This window comes from Hyperolius riggenbachi, chromosome 4 (genome assembly GCF_040937935.1).
Source record: "Hyperolius riggenbachi isolate aHypRig1 chromosome 4, aHypRig1.pri, whole genome shotgun sequence".
NCBI lineage: Eukaryota > Metazoa > Chordata > Amphibia > Anura > Hyperoliidae > Hyperolius > Hyperolius riggenbachi.
Genome location: NC_090649.1, coordinates 328,395,194 through 328,412,687, shown reverse-complemented (window position 1 = coordinate 328,412,687; position 17,494 = coordinate 328,395,194).

Below are 17,494 nucleotides of genomic sequence, written 5' to 3'. Positions count from 1 at the left end.
GGCACCCACTGCCATTCCCACATCCCCATAACGCTTCGTATCACTTTCTAAACTGTATGCTATGCACAAGATGGATGTTATGCATGCTTATTGTTCAGTTAAGTGTATGAAGCAATAAATTATTGTCAGTAGTGCCAAGCATTTCACTTTTTTGTTGCTGCATTGAACTGCTCTGGCTTTGAGCACACTGACAAGCTGCACACTGCAGCCTCAGTCATCATCCTCTCCACCACCTTGATTTCTGAGTGCCGGCCTACTGTTGTTTCTGTTATTGCAACTTCTGCCAGAGCTGGGAGATAACTGTGGTTACTGGGACACTTCCAATGCATAATCTGCAACAGCTACACACTTCTAATGCATGCTCTGCAAGCCAAATCAAGGTCGTCACTCCTGTTTTTATATTTGCTTGATTTAGTACGGTGTGGTTTGACATGTTCCACATCTTCCTTCTTCTCTTCTACTTTTCTGTCTTTTTTTCTTATTCTCTTTCTATGCTTTTTGTATGGGGGTGGTAGAGCCCAAAGCTGTATCTGTCTATCTGCAGGTCACGGTGGTATTCCCCAAAGAGGGAGAAGTAAAAGTTATGGTGCCCATACATGGTACCATTTTTTTAATTACATAATTTTGTTTATTTCATTAGATTAAATATAAAGATTTTTCCAATATGTCCAAAAAAAGTGATAATCGTTTGTTTTTCTTTATCGAAAAAAAAAAGATTATTTTCAACTTCCATTAGATTCAATCGTTTTGGTCAAATAAACAGGAACATTGAACATTCTTATTGTACAGTGTATGGGCACCATTATGTTGTTAAGATTGTTAATTTGTACAGTTACATTTTGTTCTTAGACTTCTATGAGAGGCTCAGAGCTGAATGGTATATTTAGCAATCTTTGACTCACTTGATGTTACTATTTTAAGTTTAAAAAAAAAGACTTAATTTTATGATGGAAATTACTGCATGGGTTCACAAACACTTCCACACACTGCTGTGTGAGAAAACAGTTTGCTGCTACATCTGCAAATGCAACATAAAATTCTGCCATGCAAAGAAGAAACTATACAAAAACATGATCCAGAAATTGTGCCACCCTTACTGGCCCCAGGATCATTTAAGGTGGAAATCGGAAGCCACAACTTTTAGACTAAGAAGACAGAATGTGTGTGTCTGTGTATTAACAGTTTAAAAGCTAGAATCTGTGATAATATGGTGGTGCATTAATGTCCATGGCATGGGTAGTTTGCACATATAAGAAAGCCCCGTTAACACTGAATATGAACAATATATACAGGTTTTGAAACGTGCTGTCATTTAAGAAACCTTTTTTTTTTTTTTTTTTCAGGTAAGATTTTGCATATTTCAGCAAGATTATACCAATCTGTCATTCATCAAAAACATTTTGGCACGTTATGAAACAAATACGTGCAGCTAAAATCATATGTCCTATAATAAAATGTTTTGTGGAAATTGATAAATTGCTCAATTGTAGTTCTCTAGATTTCCACCATGTGAAACTGAAACTACAATGTGCCACATCAGAAAAGTTCTATTTAGGATTAGTTCCACAGATACAATTTGTACAGTAGATCTCATTATTTTATTTTCACTTCAGGTTTACTTTAACAACTTAATTTCCCAGCTACAGTATATTCGTTGTAAGTGGCTCTTGAAAGCCACAGGGCATGAATATTAGTCTAACTTTAATGAGCACAGCACATGACTGCGCTCAACGCCCCTCCCACTAACTACACTAATGAAGGATCCCCTACCGAGCGTCCGTTCCCCACTCCCATTGCTGTGATCAAACAGAATGTTACATTATGAAGTCAGGATCTCTCACCTATCCACATTCCAGCGGCGATTGGGCCCACCTGTGTACTCTACTGCTGTCTACCTCACTATGCCAAATGGATCCAGTCAGGGCTTTATGATGTCATCAAGCTAGGACCTGATCCATTCAGCACAGTGAGGCTAACAGCTGTAGTGTACAAAGGAGAGCCTGATTGCCTGTTACATGTTGCCCGATCTCTGCATGAGAAGGGGGACACAAATACACACCTGGCTACTGGGGGGGAGGGATAAGGAAGAACACCTATCTAATGGAGGGGAGGGGGCTAATTGAGCAATACATCTAGCTATCTATGGTGGTGGTTACAAAGGAGAACATATGGCTATACTGGGGAGTGAACAAAGGGGCACATCTGGCTAACTCTATGGGGTGGGGGTTAATAGAGGAGCACATCTGTCTGTGGGGTGGGGAGCTTATAAAGGGACTTATCTGGCTATCTATGCTGTGGGGAGATAAAGGTGCAAATCTGGCTATTTCTGGGGTAAGTAGGGGGGGGGGGCTAATAAAGGCACACATCGAGATATCAATGCTGGGGGGTTGGGGTCTATTAAAGGGGCACACCTTGCTTTCTATATTGGTATGCTAATAAACAGGCTTATCTGGTTATATATCCCGGGACAGACAGGGTGGAGGGGATAATACTGCATTAAATGCACACACTGTAGCAAAAATCCACCTTTATCTGAGAATCAAATAATATAATTATAAATTGTGACAGGAACATAATTTAAGTTTTGTTATAAACAGAAGAAATAGCCAAATAAAATTTTTTGGTTTTTATATACAGTAACGCTACTAATATTTAGACTGTATTGGGTAGAAACTGCAAATTAATGTATTTTTTCTTCTTTTTTTATCTCACTAAAATGCATAGTAAAAACACTGCCCAATGAAAGTCCAGTTTGCATTGAAAAAAAAAATGATATATGCATCATTAAGGTGTAATACGTAGGGATAACGTTATTGCTGATTAAACAGGGACATGGCTAAATTGTCAAAAGTGCTCTGTCTATAGGGTGGAAATTAGGTCTAAATGTGCAGTAGTTTAAGGCCTCTTTTATACCTGAAAACACAAGCGGTTTGCGTTTTTGTGCACGGTTTTGTTCTTCCCCTCCTGGCGCTCCACTGTGCGCTGCGTTTTTGGTAAAAGTGCTTTTCTAAGCGCTTTTCCAGAGCGGTTTTGTCATTCACTCCCTGTTGCAAATCAGGAAGTGAACTCTTTGACCCAGAGAAGAATAAATACAATGTATTTATTCTAAAAACCGTGAACGCAATCGCAGCATAAAGTGGTTTTGTGACCATTTAGCGCTCTTTCTATACTTTCCATTATAGCAAAAGCGCACCAGAAATGGTACAGGCACTGCAAGTGGGCTGCAAAGCAGATGCAATGTGCTAATCTGAACATTCTCATGGTGATTCATTGCACACACATTTTGTGGGGGATTTTAAAAAATCGCCTGCGCTGGAAAAAAGGGCAAAAATGCCCTTAATGTGAACGAGCCCTAACAGTGTGCTCTGCACACAGAGACCTATAAAGTGAGACATATGGGGTATCATTTTCATCATGAAAAGTTGTAGAATAGATTTCGGGGTGTTTTAACCCTCCTGGTAAGCCGCGCAGGAGGTTTTCTCAGACCCTGCGGGGCCGATTTGCATAATTATTTTTTTTTGCTTCACGCAGCTAGCACTTTGCTAGCTGCGTGTGCACACCGATCGCCGCTGCTCCGCGCCGATTCACCGCTACCCGCCACACCGCCCCCTTCCCCAAGAACCCATCTGCTGCCTGGCCAATCAGTTCCAGGCAGTGCTGAGGGGTGGATCGGGACTCCCTTTGACGTCACAACGTCGATGACGTCATCCCGCCCATCGCCATGGCGACGGGGGAAGCCCTAATGGAAATCCCGTTCAGAACGGGATTTCCGGACGGGCTTGATCGCCGGAGGCGATCGAAGAGGGTGGGGGTTGCCGCTGCCCAGCGGCTATCATGTAGCGAGCCCTAGGCTCGCTACATGATTTAAAAAAAAACAAAAAAAAACTGCTGCGCTGCCCCCTGGCGATTTTGAATAGACCGCCAGGAGGGTTAAGCTAAGACTGCAGCATCTAAAAAATGTGAGAAATTTAATATAGAACAAAAATGGTAATTTTCAAAATTATGGTTACAGTTGGGAAAATTTCAGCCAAACTGCAATAATCTGTATATTACCAATTACCCCTGATTGAATAGCCCTACATATCTACTTTACATTATGGTGACAGTTGTGACCTGTTTTTTAGACAGTTATGGACTTCTCATTAATACAGTATAAGGGGAAAAAAATACACACGTTAAAACAAAAAATACCTTTATTTCAAAATAAAATATCTTCGCCATACATTGAACCAGCAGCATAATTTAAGTGTTAAAATGAAGGGGATAAACAGATCAATAACATATGAAGTGTTTTTCTACAGTGGCACTGTTAATTTTCAAACTGTAATTGGTGAAAACAGAGAAATAGTTATTTTCTTCTTTTTCCCCGTTAAAATGCATACATACCACCTAAAGAAAGTCTAATTAGTGGCAAAAAAAACAAGGTATAGATCATTTAGTAGTAATAAAGTTATAGAATAATGAAAGGGAGGGGTGTGAAATATAGAAAATTGCTCTCGTTTTTAAGGTAGAAAACCCTAGGGTAGGGACGTGGTTAATAGACTATATATGCGGTAAAAGTCAGCCATTTCAGATATATGCTTTGTTTTTCCGGGACCCTGGTACCGTACAAATTCTGGGGGAGTAAATACTTTTCACCCTTCGAGTTGTCGCAACTCGGAGGGAGAAGTAATTTGGGGTCCGGCAATTGCCAGATCCCCGATTCACTTGTGTGCAAGCCACGGACTATAGCATTACTGCTATAGACATGCCAGGCTTCGTCGCTCTGCGGCGTGAAGCAGGCGCAAAATAGCCCTGCTTCACCACAGAATGTAACTCCTAGGTTCATGTGATTGTTATCAAACCAACAGTATTTAGATCCACCTTTGCTCTATGACTATGGCCACTCACATTGCCTGCTTCATTTATTCTGCACAGGGGCCCACTGTTGGCTGCATCTCACTGTCCTGAATAATTTACTGCATTCTTCAAGATGTCACTTTTGTTCCTCTTTAACCTTTACTGACAACATAAATTACATGCGTCTAGCAATTTAACAAGAGCCCATCTGCAATAAATGCTGTAAGAGTCAGTTTGTTGCTCCCTTGTTAGATTGGTAGTTGCATTAAATATATGTTCCATTTAAGTAACTTTAAACTTGACCTTTCTAAACTACATAGAGACCTAGAGTTTCCCCTTTACATAATGCTCTTTTAAATGCCAGGCCATGTACCTCATTATATTGTGATGACTATTTCCCAAGTTCTCTTGAACAAGCACATTTGATACAATAACTATTTGTTGTGAGATGACTACATCTTTCCAGAGCACTTGCTCTGCTTTGCTTAGCTGTCTTTTGAATCAAGAAATTGTCTTGATATTGGATAAAAAGTGTGACTTTTCTAGAATGAGTCATATCAATATCACAATTGAGGTCTGGATAGTTAAAATCACTAATAATTACAATGGGAAAATAAAGATTGTCCCCTCCCCCTCAAAATATTCACATTTCATTGTTTTGCAGCCTGACCTATGGTGCCCATACACGATACAATAAAAACGTTCGATTTTCACATGTATTCGATGTAAATGATCAAATCGAATGAAAATGTAAAATATTTTTTTTTCGATCAAGAAATTCGAACGTTGATCCCGTTTTCTTCGAGAAAAATCTGGTTGGACATACTGGAAAAATCTTTATAATCAATCTAACAGAATAAACTAAGTTATCTAATCGGAAAAAAATGAAAAATTGTACCATGTATGGGCAACTTTTAAAGACATACAAACATACACAAATACTTTTTTAGCTGTATTTATGATATGCTAAAAAAAATGAAAAATCTAACAATTATAAATAATAAAACAATCACTGAGCTGGATGAAGGATCAACCCCTCCTAAAATACTTGTAATCTCAATCAAGTGTAGCTAGTAATTCTCTCCATTGCAGACAGGCTAACTGATTTCTACTAGTAGTCAAATGTAATTATCTTTATAACTTCAGCATAAAAACAGCGATTGCTGATGCATTCTAGTGCTTGATTGTGCAGCTGAAGCAAAAACAAAAAACTGCATTAGTAATGAACTATCAAAAGATCTCGGGGATAACATTGTGGAGAGGCCCAAGTCAGGAGATGGATACTAAAATAATCCACACTCTTTATCAATGCACTGGTGCACAGGCAAGTCTATGTTTAAGATTTGAAAAGTGTATTGTAGTGATAGGTTAACTTACTGTATCAGGTCATCCCTCCAATCTGGATGGAAGAGCAAGGAGGAAACTGGTCCGAGTGGTTACCATATGTTTTATGACCACTTTGAAGCAATAACAGGAATCAATGGCATAGAGTGATCATGATGTACATGTGACAATAGTATCACAATTGCTCCAAAATGTAGCTTACAGTGGGTTGCAAAAGTATTCAGCCCCCTTGAAGTTTTCCACATTTTGTCATATTACTGCCACAAACATGAATCAATTTTATTGGAATTCCATGTGAAAGACCAATACAAAGTGGTGTACACGTGAGAAGTGGAATGAAAATCATACATGATTCCAAACATTTTTTACAAATAACTGCAAAGTGGGGTGTGCGTAATTATTCAGCCCCCTTTGGTCTGAGTGCAGTCAGTTGCCCATAGATATTGCCTGATAAGTGCTAATGACTAAATAAAGTGTACCTGTGTGTAATCTAATGTCAGTACAAATACAGCTGCTCTGTAACGACCTCAGGAGCAACAACACCGTGAAGTCCAAAGAACACACCAGACAGGTCAGGGATAAAGTTATTAAGACATTTAAAGCAGGCTTAGGCTACAAAAAGATTTCCAAAGCCTTGAACATCCCAGGGAGCACTGTTCAAGCGATCATTCAGAAATGGAAGGGGTGTGGCTCAACTGTAAACCTAAATAAAGAAATCCCAACACTACTACCCAAACCTTGATGCACCAGGGAGTCAACCAGCTTATCCCCTAATCCACCACAGGGTAATTTCAACAGAAAGAAAAGATGCTGGGTCTCCACCTGGATTTAAGGCCTGTCGGCCTGTTTATTGCAAGTAACACAGTGCAAAGCACAACATTTCGACCGCAATGGTCTTTCTCAAGTGCTTACGAAAGACCATTGCGGTCGAAACGTTGTGCTTTGCACTGTTACTTGCAATAAACAGGCCGACAGGCCTTAAATCCATGTGGAGACCCAGCATTTTTTCTTTCTGTACAACTGTAAACCTACCAAGACAAGGCCATCCACCTAAACTAACAGGCCGAACAAGAAGAGCGCTGATCAGAAATCTAGTCAAAAGGCCCATGGTGACTCTGGACGAGCTGCAGCGATCCACTGCTTAGGTGGGGGAATCTGTCCATAGGACAACTATTAGTTGTGCACTGCACAAAGTTGGCCTTTATGGAAGAGTGACAAGAAGAAAGCCATTGTTAACAGAAAAGCATAAGAAGTCCCGTTTGCAGTTTGCCACAAGCCATGTGGGGGACACAGCAAACATGTGGAAGAAGGTGCTCTGGTCAAATGAGACCAAAATGGAACTTTTTGGTAAAAATGCAAAACGGTATGTGTGGTGGAAAACGAACACTGCACATCGCTCTGAACACACCATCCCCACTGTCAAATATGGTGGTGGCAGCATCATGCTCTGGTGGTGCTTCTCTTCAGCAGGGACAAGGAAGCTGGTCAGAGTTGATGGGAAGATGGATGGAGCCAAATACAGAGCAATCTTGGAAGAAAACCTCTTGGAGTCTGCAAAAGACTCGAGATTGGGGCAGAGGTTCTCCTTCCAGCAGGACAATGACCCTAAACATAGAGCCAGGGCAACAATGGAATGGTTTAAAACAAAACCTATCCATGTGCTAGAATGGCCCAGTCAAAGTCCAGATCTAAATCCAATTGAGAATCTGTGGCAATATCTGAAAACTGCTGTTCATAAACACTGTCCATCTAATGTGACTGAGCTGGAGCTGTTTTGCAAAGAAGAATGGGCAAGGATTTCAGTCTCTAGATGTGCAAAGCTGGTAGAGACATACCCTAAAGACTGGCAGCTGTAATTGCAGCAAAAGTGGGTCTACAAAGTATTGACTCGGGGCTGAATAATTACGCACACCCCACTTTGCAGTTTTTGGGGTTTTTTTTAATGTTTGGAATCATGTATGATTTTCGTTCCACTTCTCACGTGTACACCACTTTGTATTGGTCTTTCATGTGGAATTCCAATAAATTTGATTCATGTTTGTGGCAGTAATATGACAAAATGTGGAAAACTTCAAGGGGGCAAAATACTTTTGCAAACCACTGTATATGGGAGGATTGCAAGAAAAAAATCCACTCCTCAAGAAAAATCTAATTAAGAATCTGAGACAACTTTTAAACAGGTCACAAGAGACCAAAATCAAATTATTTGGCTTTATACACAAATGGTATACCTGGCATCCAATTTCACTGACTTTGAACAGTTCTGTGAAGAAGAGTGGGCAAAAACCGTACGGTTTAAATGTGCAAATTTGGCAGAGAAGTATTCAAGATTAATTAAAGAGAAAGATAGACCCACAATTAACTGATATGGGGATGAATTGGATCCTTTATTAACCACTCGAGGACCCACCCTTTACCCCCCCTTAAGGACCAGCGCTGTTTTAGCTGATCTGTGCTGGGTGGGCTCTGCAGCCCCCAGCACAGATCAGCGTGCAGGCAGAGCGACCAGATCGCCCCCCTTTTTTCCCCACTAGGGGGATGATGTGCTGGGGGGTCTGATCGCTCCTGCCTGCCGGGTGTTGCGGGGGGGGGGGCACCTCAAAGCCCCCCTCTGCGGCGAAATCCTCCCTCTCCCTCTCCTACCTGGCCCCCCCTGGTAAGCCGGGCTGCACAGGACGCTATCCGTCCTGTGCAGCCAGTGACAGGCTGTCTCCTGTCACATGGCGGCGATCCCCGGCCGCTGATTGGCCGGGGATCGCCGATCTGCCTTACGGCGCTGCTGCGCTGCAGCGCCGTACAATGTAAACAAAGTGGATTATTTCCGCTTGTGTTTACATTTAGCCTGCGAGCCGCCATCGGCGGCCCGCAGGCTATTCACGGAGCCCCCCGCCGTGAATTGACAGGAAGCAGCCGCTCGCACGAGCGGCTGCTTCCTGATTAATCAGCCTGCAGCTGGCGACGCAATACTGCGTCGCTGGTCCTGCAGCTGCCACTTTGCCGACGCACGGTATAAGCGTGCGGTCGGCAAGTGGTTAAATTCTGATTATGTTTTAACATTTTGTATTTTCTGTACTCCACTTACTTTGCTGTTATAGGTTACATTGAGTAATTACAACAGGAAAAAATATTTTTTGTTTGTGTTTTCAAAAAGCAAAATATGAAAATTCAGAAGGGAGTAATGATTTTCCACACCTACTCTATAGTCCTTAAACAAGCTGAGGTCAAGAAAGGCTGCTGGTATGATAGTGTGAAATGTGATGTCAAATTAGCTTGAATAGATGCAAGAAACAAAGAATCCCTGGAAAAAGTCAAAACATGCATTCATGGAGCAGCAGGAATAGTAACCAGGGTAATGGTTTTGCTGACCAGGAATATATATATATATATATATATGCTGCAAGCCACTAAAATGCACAAGAGATGTGGTAGCTCATTGAGGGTAACAAAGTCAGCTTTGAGTCAGCAAGTCCAAATAACCACTGCTTAAAAGAAGCAGGTATTTCTGCAGAGGTATGTCACCCCCTAGTGACCACTAATGCAGATAAAGTGTTCAGGAATAAGTCCAGGGGGCACTGTGACAGTGTGCCCCCATTCAAAGTGGATTCCAAATACTTTCACCCTGCAAGTTGTTTTTCCAGAAAATAACTGGACAGGGCAGAATCCAGTTTTTCCATACATGAATTAGATAAGAAAAACAAGAGTTTGCTTTCCTAAAACAGAAAGAATTTGCGATAATTCAGGTTGGAGTGAGCTTGAGATGTCTCCCAGAGCAACACTGCTGAATATATGCAAATTAACCATTGTACCCTTAGAAGCTAAACACACCTCCAGAACCGCTGGATTGCAATGATGTGTCAGCTTGTTAATTTGTACAGAGCCATAATAATCCAACATGCATACAGACTGTTTCGGATTGTTTGATCCTCATCAGTGCATGGCATGGATTAATTTGGCTCTATGGAGTAGGGCTTGCGAATCCGAGAGGCACAGACTAACCAGCAAGCTCATGGGGACCCAGAACTCATTGGAGTGTGTAAGGGACTACAATGGTCCTAAAAGCCCCTTTTAGGGGCTTTTAGGACCATTGTAATCTCTTACACACTCCAATGAGTTCTGGGTCACCATGAATTAGATTACATTGTGGGATTTGTTTTCAAATTCCAACTGTACTTGGTCAGCTAACAGACAGAAGTCAGTCTGGTGCAGGCTCTATAGGCAAGAAGTCTAATAATGGGCAAGCTGAAGGCATTTTCAAAGTTAAAGATGGGTCAGGGCACATAGTGGAACAACAGAAACATTTAAAGAAACGTCAAGAAATATTTTTGTTGTCACAAACCACTGCAGTGTATGAAAAGAAGACTCAAAACAAAAACCTGTATAGCGTATTTGCAACTGCTCTCTGTGGGTTTGCAAAAGTACAGGCCAAACAAGACTTTACTTGAACAACTGTAAATACAAGAGTCAGGAGTATTCAAATAGTCTTAATATCCACAAGTGCACCAGGCTGCAGGGACATATACGGTAAAGCAGATGCGTCCTTGTATAATAATCTGATAAGAGGACCAATTCTCCATACTTTTAGACAGAAATTTGTTAAAAATGGGAAACATCATTAATGAACACTGTCCCCCTAAAAATAACATTGAACAAATCAGGTTAAGCATTAAGCAGTCCTTTGGTGGAATGTGGTTGGGCAACTGACTGTGCCTCTTTTAGTCTTATTGAGCAGCAGACTTTGATTCCTCAAAGTTTGTCTGGGCCTCCTATGAGTTTTGCTGTACAAGGGGGTTGGGACTTCCTAGAGTATGACTGTACAGAGACTTGCAATTCCCAGAATCTGGCTGGACAACAGGCTGGGACTTCTTGAGACCAGCTGAGGAGGAGGATGGTACTTCTCAGAGTCTGGCTGGGCATCAGGCTTGGTCCAGAAAGTTGGATGGTATTTAAGAGAGGAGGGCTAGACAGTGAGCTGACACTTAACAAAAGCAGACTGGGCAGAAGACTCACACCACAGGCAGTGGGGGCAGAGGACTGGAACTCAACAGAGGCAAGTTGGGCTGCAAACCGGCACTGGGTAGGCTGGACTGCAGAATGGAACATACTGGCATTCAGCAGAGGTAGACCAGGCTTTAGACTGGCACTCAGGTGAGGCAGGTTGGAATGCAGACTTGACAAAGGTAGTCGGCTGTGCTGCATACTGAAAAAGGTTGGGCTACAGTCTAGCTGTTACCACGTACCTATCCAGCTACGCTAGAGACCTTCTTTCAAGGTCAGACCCAGAAAAAGGCAGTATTGTTCCAATACACTGTGCGTGCAGAGCTGCTCTCTCTGTGCCCAGTAAGCCACATGAGTCAGGGGATCCTGTGAACTGATATGAGTCACTGCTTTCAGGTCAAAGCCACTCTCCCCTTCCTAGTCTATTTAAGGAAGCTGCAGACAGTAATTCATTACTGTATTGTCTGTAGCTTGATGCTAGACTTCTCCTGTGTCCAGAGCCATTAAATTGTTTTTGTATCTCGTTATATAATTCAACTTCTTCTTGACCTGTGTAAACCTCCACCTGCTTATTGACTTTGGCCTGAACGTCGACTCTTGTTTTCCCCCTGTACCAACCTTTGCCTTGTTCCTGACTACCATCTGCCACCTGCCTTTGACAATCAGCTACCTTCAACTTTTCATTCCAGCTGGACACCAACCTGCCATCAGCTTCCTGAGCTCTGAGTTTTTTCTGTCAATGATTTGGCGATTCCACGACTGTGACCAGGTGGCTACCAGACAGCAAAGTATTGTTTTGCCCACTAAGGTTGGTGTCCCATAATCTCTTGTAGGGTGCTCTAGTGAAAACCCATAGCCACTTAGACTGCACCCTGTGTGAATCCATCCAGGCATATCACTAGTGCTGGAATCAAGATTATACCAGTATCATAACAATGGCATTCAACAGAGACAACAAGCATTTTACAGAGACAGGCTGGGCTGCAGACTGGTGCATAACAGAGGCAGTAGGCTGTGCTGCAGACAGGCACATTATTATTGTTATTATTACTTATTAATATAGCATAGGCATCTTTCACATCACTATATGGCGTATGTAGTCTTGTCATTAACTGTCCAAGTAGCTCACAATCTAATCTCTACTATAGTCATATAGCCATTGTATACTAGGGTCAATTTAGGGGGGGACCAATTAACCTATCTGAATGTTTTTGGGATGCCCAGAGGAAACCCATGCAGGCATGGGAAGAATATACAAACTCTGTGCAGATAGTGCCCTATGCCCTAGCTGGGCATTGAAGCTGGGACTGCTGCAATTCGAGAGTGCTATTCCACCTTGTTGTCCTAGCACTTGACAAGGGAGACTGGGATACAGACTAGCACTCATTAGAGGCAGCCTAGGCTGCAGACACTTGGCAGAGGCAGGTTGATCTGTAAATAACCACTCAACAAGAACAATCTGAGCTTTAGAATTGCATTCAACAGAAAGAGACTAGTGTCAGCAGACTGGCATTTGGCAGAGGCAGGTAGATTTACAGACTGAAACTCAACAGAAGCAGGCTGAATTCAGACTGGAACTCTACATAAGCATACTGGGCTGCAAACTGGTACTTGACAGAGGTAGCTTGCACAGTAGTTTGGCACTCCCCAGCATTTGAGGAGACCAATTAGAGTAAAGAAATGGCACAGGTACTGGAAAAAAGCTGGCAACTGGTAAAGTTCAGCTGGATACCAGATATGTGGAGGCAGACTGGACACCATGCAATGTTTCTGGACATGCAGTCAATGCAAGAGGCATTGCTGCAGGTGGTGCTGTAAATTACACTGCTGCAGATAGTGCTGGTGACTAGGCCACACCCGGTACTATAGAAGACTGGGTTGTAGTTGGCCGTTCTTGACATTGGGCTTCAATTTTTCTTATTTTTCATACTTATTCCTGAATACATAGCAGAGCTTGTATACCCACGTAGCAGAGTTGTTTTTAAATGGAAGTATTTTCATTCCACATGTGGGCTGAGCTGGAATGCTGTTACTCAGAACTGGAAGACTGCAATGTCTGTACTCTGAAGCAGGAGAACTGGAGTACAGGTACTCTGAAGTAGGGAAACTGGGATGCTGAAGCAGACAGTCGGATGTTGATGCCAGTACTTGGGAGCAGACAGGTCTGGGATGACCCGTAGATGGAGTGATGGAGGCTGAAAGAGCAAGTGTGGGATTGAGTTGGAGTATTGTGTAAAAACTGGAAAAACAGAAGAAATCAGTAGGGACTTGATTACAATAATGTGCAAATCTCATCCCAATCAGCGGAAACAGTTAATAAAGGTATTCCAGAAAGTTGACAAACTGATTGTATCTTCTGTCCAATTCCTAATATCATCACATACAACTGCACTGTGATTGGTTATGATTGTTTATGGGTTTTAAAAGATCTGAAATAAGGCATCCTTCTCAGATCTTTACAGGTTTGAAAGAACTGTGGACATTTACCTACACTTTCCATATTATTCAATTTCCTTTTTTCTACTAGGAGACAATGTTTTATTTTCTCTTCAAAATAACTTTTCAGTAATCTGCAATTGAAAAAGTACCAAAAGGTAGGTGGAAAAGTACTGTCAAAGTTATTCTGAGTATTTTCTTGCTTGCTGGTGGGCTAAAAGGCATTTCATTGATAAGGTGTAAAAATATCACCTAGGAGAAGAATTGAATTGAATAGGGTCAGAGAATCTAACTTGCGTAAGTAGTTTAAAGCCCCATCTACACCATGGGACATTGCAGCGATCCGGCGGCTCGATTAGCCGCCGGATCGCCTCTTCCGCGTGCCCGCCGCGTCCCCGCTCGCCGCGCGTGCGCCGTATTCGATTCCCCGCTCGTGCCCGCTCGTCCCCGCCGGCGCCGCTTATCTCCCGCACGATTCCCTGCCATTGTCCCCCCGCGGGGGTCGAGCAGGGAATCGGCGGTGCGGAGATCCGTCCTGTCGGATCTTATCAATCGAGCCGCATCAGCGGCTCGATTGATAAGGAGCATCGCGGCCGCATCTACTCGTGTAGATGCGGCTTAAAAGTCAATACACACACACTCTTACTGTCACCAGGGATCTAGACTAGATGTCTGGGACAACAGTTCTGGCCGAGCTCATATAGATGTGTCCTTTGGTAATAGCCAACCGGTATGTACTTTTGCTATGCAGGAGAGAGGAGGGTCAGTGGTGTTGCACAATGATGGAGTAGCTTCCAGTAGGCCAGGTACAGGGAACAATGTTGGCTATCACTGCCCGAGATCTTAAAGAAACTGCAGGGGACACCTATACTTCCTCGGCCTTGGCCAAGTTGCATCTAGTGACTGTGTGTAGCTTAACAGATTCCTTGTTACTTTGATCTTTGAATCAGGAAAGCCAGGAGGCTTCATACGAGTGTATTCAGTACACTCTGTTACATTTAGAGCTGATCAGCCAAGTTTTGCCAAGCCCACATGCTGGATATGTACATTGGGATCTGTATGGTTCCCAATTAAAAGTAGTGGCTTGGCAAGGACTCACGAATGGGAGACTACATGGTCAGTATGCCAGCTTTGGTCAAGGCAGGCAAGTGATACAGTAGTCAGTTGGCAAACTGAGGTCAAGGCAAGCTGCAGGGATTGTAGTTTGTAAACAAGTTAAAGTGTGGTAGCATCATAAATAAACAGGTTTAGGTCAAACAAGCCAGATCAAGAACAAAAACCAGGGATTACCCAAAAAGGTCAAATATAGCCAGGATTCAGAAAGCAGAATGATTTGGGGAGTTACTTGATAAACAGAGCACAGATTCAGAACCACACAATCCCAGGGTACATTGTGATAAAGGGGTGAGTAACACTCCTCCCTCCCACTGCCTCAATTACTGCCTAGTGGAACTAATTCAGAAGCCGAAGTATATTTTATATGATTTTTTTTTCTGTTCTGAACCAGATGCCTTAAAGCAAACCTGACCTGAGGCAAAACTGCCTAAGCTGAAGGGTGGGTCTGTGGCAATTTTGTATGGGAGTTGGGCGCTGAGACTCACCTTGATTGTGCTTAACGCAAACATTTGGAAAGGTCAGTTAGATAGATGTTAATTATACTTGTAGTTTGGACTTGAGTATGATAGAGCCTTACAGCCCCTGCGTGGGCAGATGTTTGAATATGTGGCTCTGAACTGTATGGATGTTACCTTTCCTGCCTTGAATAAAAATTATCTAAGCTTAGCACATTGGTATATTTATGCTGCATTAACATACCTGTGTGTGTCATTCGATCCTCTCCTTGTTTCCTCTGGTCCCTGCCTCTGTCAAGTGGCTGGCCATCTCCACTTCTTTCTGCATGAATAGGTCACCTTGCCGGATTCCTCTTTTTTTTAGATTAGAATTTCAATGGCAGTTTCCAAAGTGTGGCGCCACTCGTATGCTTCCCTCTTCCCTCTCCATAGAGACCCACATGCTGCTCGGCTAGGAACAAACATCATATCTGTACAGTACTTGCTGAAAAACTGCCACCTGAAATGATTTTTATAGACAGAAGCCCACTTGCTTCACCATGCATTTGACTATACTCTGGCAACTCTACCACGGAGCTGGCATAAGACTACATTAACATAATCCTTTCTTGTTCACAAGCTTGATAATGACATTCCTCCTATGGCTATGAAAGCTTAATGTTTCCCTCTCACCGAGAGGCAGGTCACAGTGGAACAATAGAAACTCAACCTTTATGTATTTCTTTTCAACAGTTGCAACATCCCTCTTAGCATTTCATACAAAAGACTCTAAAAGATCATCTACAGGTGGTACGCTCAGATTGTTTATAGAGGAGCCAGGCTTTCATAATGTTAACTCCGACTGTTCAGACAAATATTAAGCAACTACAGTACATGATGTTTCTTCCAAACAGATTTCCATAGGACATTATGGAAGACTGTTTCAGGTTTGTTTTTTTTGTTTTTGTTTTTATCCAGTGTTTAAAATATAGCTGGGATAAATAAATGAAATACATTAAATCAATCCACATAAAAACTTATCTTGTCACTTCCTTGAAACTTGCAGGGAAGAAAATTCACATTGTAGCTGACAGTCACTTGTGAACAGATTGACTCCTACATATGTGTTAAGCCAACCGCTCGCTGCTTTTCTTTGTAGATCTGGGTAAAAATAGGTGTGTTGAGAATTTAGTCATAGAAGTGCTTTTCTAAATTTTCTGCGGCGACAGTTCTACATCTGCTTCGAGATTGCATCCAAAAAATTGAGATGGCAAAAACAGGGGAGTGATGTTCACATTTTCCATTATGTAATCTCATGGCAAATGTATGAGTTTCAGGAGGGCAAAACCATGTTTAGGGTTGTATATTCCATGTTAAAGGACAACTGAAGTGAGAAGAATATGGAGGATGCCATATTTATTTCCCTTCAAACAATACCAGTTGCCTGGCAGTCCTACTGATCTATTTGACTGCACTAGTGTCTGAATAACACCAGAAACAAGCATGCAGCTAATCTTGTCAGATCTGACTGTAATACAAACACTGACGAGCATGACAGAAGGGGGACTGGGGCTCTGCCACCGCCCAGGACCCCCAAACCCGCATATGACCTAGAGGGGCAGCACAGGTGAGCTCCAGTACTCCCACCACCAGGGAATTCACCCGGTCTGCACCTATCTAAATGCTGAATGCAAAACACAATAGAAGCAAATGCTCACTCCCAGTCAGCAATCTGCCAATTTATGTAATCCTCACACAGCCTGTCAGCCATTCAAGCGTAATGGTATACACCCGTGTCTGTAGTATTAAATCTAGCAGGAATTGCATAAGTTCAGCAACATTCAGGTGAGAGGTTTGGTCGGACATAATCATAGACTGTCACCAGCAGGAGGCTCCACGTGCAGGTATACCTCTCAATACCCCCCTCCCTAACCACCAACCTGCATCTGCATATTGGAAGCTGTTTGTGTTTTTACATTTCTTTTTTGCAGCTTCCAGAACGCAGATATAGGTTAGTGCAGGCTTTCTATACCAGGGTTCCCTGGAACCCGACGGTTCCTTGAGTACTCTGCAGGGGTTCCTTGGCATTTTCCCCCATCGCGAGGGAAGTATAATAGAGCACATTATAATATGGGTACTGTAAGAAGAAGCACTAAATTGGGGGTAAGAATAATAATGAGCTCAGTATAATGAGTGGCAGTGTAATAGGGGGTAGTGAAATTAACAGCCCATGCCTCCTGAAAAATAAATGCAGGGGTTCCACGAGACCAAACAATTGTTTGCAGGGGTTCCTTGAGATCCAAAAGGTATTTGCAGGGTTCCTCTAGGGT